We start from the raw sequence: 4541 nt of genomic DNA on the forward strand, positions 1-4541 counted from the left end.
TCTTTGTGCTATATTAGAAGCTCATGATCTCGACATGATGTATGGTTAGTGACGTTGACCGTGAGAAGTTGCTTAAAGTGGTGTCGGCCAGGGTTCTCCATCATACAGTTATTATTTTTCACTTGTCTCTACTTCGTTAGAAGCAGGTCATGAAGCCCAGTCCACACTCTATGGGAGGGACTTTGGTTCTACCTTCTGGAGGGAGGGGTATCAAGTGATTTGTAGTCCTGCCTGAAAACCACAGTGTTGAGCACATTTTGTACTTTGTACTTTGTGACCTTGCCGATAGCGTGTTTCTCTGTGGTGAAGCCCACTGCTTTTTGGTAATTATCCAGCCTGAGACCATGACTGCTATTCTAATGATGATTTTCTATGTCCCTCGTTCTCTCTACGTTAATACTTGTGGTTCGCTTGTCAGGAAGGTTTGTTTCTTCTATTTACTTGTTTCTTCATTTATTTATCACAGGGTGGACTCACAATCATTTACTTTATTCTTTGGGTTATGACCCAGTCCTATCATTATTACGTTCAACGTGTTCCAAATTTGGTGATTGAAAATTCTTTCAGTTTGGCTCCTGTGTCCTTTTGGCATTCTGGAACTACAGGAGGTGCCTGGTTCGTCTTTGGTTTATCCGTACGCTAGCTGTGGGGTTAGCCATTTCTCCAAAAAGCCTCAGTGCCTTTTAGTTGAAATGGTATTTAGAAACCAAGATCTGGGTGCTGGGTGTGCTCATTGCTCCCAGAGTGTTGCACCTGCTTGTGGGTTCAATGAAGAGAACTAGGAAATATTTGTGTATATACTGACCCATGTCTACACGTATCTGTAATTCTCTCTGTATTAAAATAAACATGGGTTCGTGCTGGTATCTCTGACTATATAGGTCTATATTTCTGTATCTGTATATATATTAAAAATAAATACGAGTTTATACTGAGATAGCAGATTCTATACACGTGATCTATATTTTTGTATCTGTTACATATATATTCTAGGATATATGTAAAGTAGTTTCAGAATTGCCAACTGATACTCCTAAGAGCAACAGATTTACCAACAGCACACTTTTTATATAATTTTTTCTATCATTAGTTAATAGTATCAGAGTTCTGAATTCCAGAGTTATTTTAGGTTAGCTTCTTTCCCCCACCCACTGCAGCGAAGTTACATCATCCACTTAATGATAAAGTTGCATTGCTTTTTTTGTAGTCTGCATCTTATCATTTTTAATCTTTATTATTTTTGAGAGACAGAGACAGAGCATGAACAGGGGAGGGGCAGAGAGACAGAGAGAGGGAGACACAGAATCTGAAGCAGGCTCCAGGCTCTGAGCTGTCAGCACAGATCCAGACGTGGGGCTTGAACCCACAAACTGTGAGATCATGACCTGAGCCAAAGTAGGACACTTAACCAACTGAACCACCCGGGTGCCCTAGGACCTTTTGTCCATTTTAAAAACTGGATTATTTTCTTATTGTTCCTACTGTTGAGTTTTGACAATTTTAAATATGTATTTTGGATACAAGTTCTTTATTGGCTATGTGATTTGCAAATATTTTCTTCCCGTCTGTGACTTGTAACTTTTTTTTTTTTTTAAGAAAATAACGGGTTCAGATTTAGTGGCAGGGCAACGTGATTTAATAAAAGGGGTAATGACTCATGACTTAGAAACGCAGTAACAAGATCTCTGCATCAAATTGTAAATGATACTTTATTTTTTCCACCAGCAACTAAAAGGCGGTGTTTGGGCAGTTGATCATACTGTGGTCGATCTCTTTCCTGTTTGCTGATACCACAGCTTTACTGGGATTCCAAGGATGGAGGGTGGGTGGGTGTATGCATGTGTGTATGGACAGGAACAATCATGTGTACATTTCCTGCAGTGTATCTGGACCTGGGTGAGAGTCGCGTGAAGTGTGTACATATGTAAGAAGTTCTGGAACTGTGCAGTTAAGATTTGCGCACTTTACTGCATGAATCTTATAACTGAATAAAAAAACAACGTATATGTGACTTCAAGGTGGTGAAGCATTAGATAAAAGTAGTAGCAGAAAGCAGAAATTATGTAGAAAGAATGGACGAATCCGTGGGGCAAATTACTTGTCTGGAATCCCATAGAAGACAGAAGAAACAGAGCTTAGAAGGAAGGCGAGAGACTAGGATATGCCTCATGCAGAAGACTATAATCTACCTTTGAAAATGGATAGTTTTTCCTTGGTGCCTATGAATGCCTGGAGTCTGCCAATTTACCTGTAAATTCCTTTCAAGCGTCTTTCACTGTGTGCTGATTTGATAATTACCCAGATGAGTTCCTTTCCCAGTGTGCGAGTATGGATGTTACTGGTGAGTGTTCGAATAAATTCATGTGAAATTCAGTACCTCACTTTTAAGGACCGAACCTGAACCCTGTAGTCCGGCTTTTGCTTCGCTGGGATGTGAACACCACACAGCTCGTAGAAAAGTGGATGGTCTCGTTAACACTGCTGAAAGCATAAAACCCTGATAAGTTTATATATCTGGCTTGTCCATGCCTTAATTGTGAATTGCGACTATATTTGGGGCTGGAATTTGAATATTTGACCTCCTCAGAACTCTCGGTTTGGCCCAGAGCCAAATGTAGTATGAGAACTGGCCGGCGTTGCAGGAGAGTGTCTCGCTCGGAAATTTTATTACCTTGGCGGAGACTTTGTTTCTTTGTTTCTCAATGGGGGCAAAATGCTTTTGAGTAATTCCAGGTGGAGGCTTGACAGGGTTTGAACGTTAAAACTGGGTTACATAATTACGCTGCATGGCCCATGTGATTAATAACTTGTGTGCAGGCATATGGAAAATAAACAAGACCGCCTTCCTTTCGGGTGCCTATTTATCCTGAGGTCTAGGTACTACTGTAGAGAAGATAAATGTCTCCTCTCATCCTCCCCCCTTTTCCCTCCCTCCCCTCTCCTCTCCCGTTCTCTCCAGAGTAGGATATTAGCAAAGTTAATTTTGTTCGTATATACACACTATTAAACCATTTCTTTTTTTTTGTTTAATTTTTTTTGAATGTTTATTTATTTTTGAGAGAGAGAGACAGAGACAGAGTGGGAGTCGGGGAGGGACAGAGAGAGAGGGAGACACAGAATCCGAAGCACGCTCCAGGCTCTGAGTGGCCAGCACAGAGCCTGACGCGCGGCTTGAACTCAGACTTCGAGGTCATGACCTGAGCAGAAGTCGGACGCCCAACCCACTGAGCCGCCCAGGAGCCCCACTGTGACAGCATTTCCTTCCAGTTTTGCTTACATTGCAGCCATGCGAATTCTGTAGACAAGCCTGTAGAAATCACTGTGTGTTTCCTTTCTTCTTTTCCCTGTGCGACCTTATTTTTCAATTAAAATAACCTTTTGTTTTTTTATTTATTTATTAAAAAAAATTTTTTTTTAATGTTTATTTTTGAGACAGAGAGAGACAGAGCATGAATGGGGGAGGAGCAGAGAGAGAGGGAGACACAGGATCGGAAGCAGGCTCCGGGCTCTGAGCCATCAGCCCAGAGCCTGACGCGGGGCTCAAACTCACGGACCTCGAGATCGTGACCTGAGCTGAAGTCGGACGCTCAACCGACTGAGCCACCCAGGCGCCCCTAACCTTTTATTTTTATTACAAAAGCATAGCTTCCTTTTTATGCTTTCAGGCGTGAATTTATATTTGAAGGACAATGACGACATACAGGAGGAACAATGTCTTCTCTGGCACGGTAACGTTGGTTCCACATCTGGGCAGGGACAGGTGCTCAGCCAGTTTGGCGGCCGCTCATGCTGCCGCTGTGTGTGAATACCTAGCCTGGTTGGGGACCGACCCAGTACTGTTGATTTGGAGACCAGGGATTTGGCTCATCGCTGGAAGTCTCCATGCGGGTCTGGAGGCTGGGCAGCGCTCGACGTTGGAAGGCGGGGCCGCACTGTGAAGGGATCCCAGAGCGAGGAGCCATGCAGAGCGGTCCTGGGCCTCTCCCCACCGCGCTGCCACTCTTGCCCTCCCTCTCCACCTGGCCCCCGGTCCCCGGCCCTGCTGCGAAGACGCCTTGCGTCTCTAAGCCCGAGCCTTTCTGTCGGATTCTCATTTCGTTAACCTCACATTTGATGGATACTTGTGGTCTCTTGCTGACATCACGTCACCCGGGAGACCCGGAAGGCCTGGCTGGCGAGTGGGCAGAAATGCAGGGTTCTGCCGGTGCACAGCTCCTTCCCGTGGAGCGGGCTGTGTGTGGGGGTGAGACCTCGAGAAGGAGCATCGAGGGAAGCCTGCAGAGGGTGGGCTTCGGGGTCTGCAGCAGACTTCCAGCGTGTCTTCCTGTCTGGCCCCACCTTTCTTTGTTTTTCTCTTCTGTCCAGTTTTTATCCTTTGTACTAGACTTTGATTTCCGAAATGGGAAACAAGCACAGGTTTTAATGATAAACTTAAGGATATTTGGTGAAATTGTTTTTTTTTTGTTGTTGCATTCCTGGTGTCTGTTACATCGACACAAAAACTTTTTGATGAGTTCTTTATAAGCCTTTCTATTTACGAT

The sequence above is a fragment of the Panthera uncia genome (assembly GCF_023721935.1).
Source record: "Panthera uncia isolate 11264 chromosome B2 unlocalized genomic scaffold, Puncia_PCG_1.0 HiC_scaffold_24, whole genome shotgun sequence".
NCBI classification, from domain to species: Eukaryota; Metazoa; Chordata; class Mammalia; order Carnivora; family Felidae; genus Panthera; species Panthera uncia.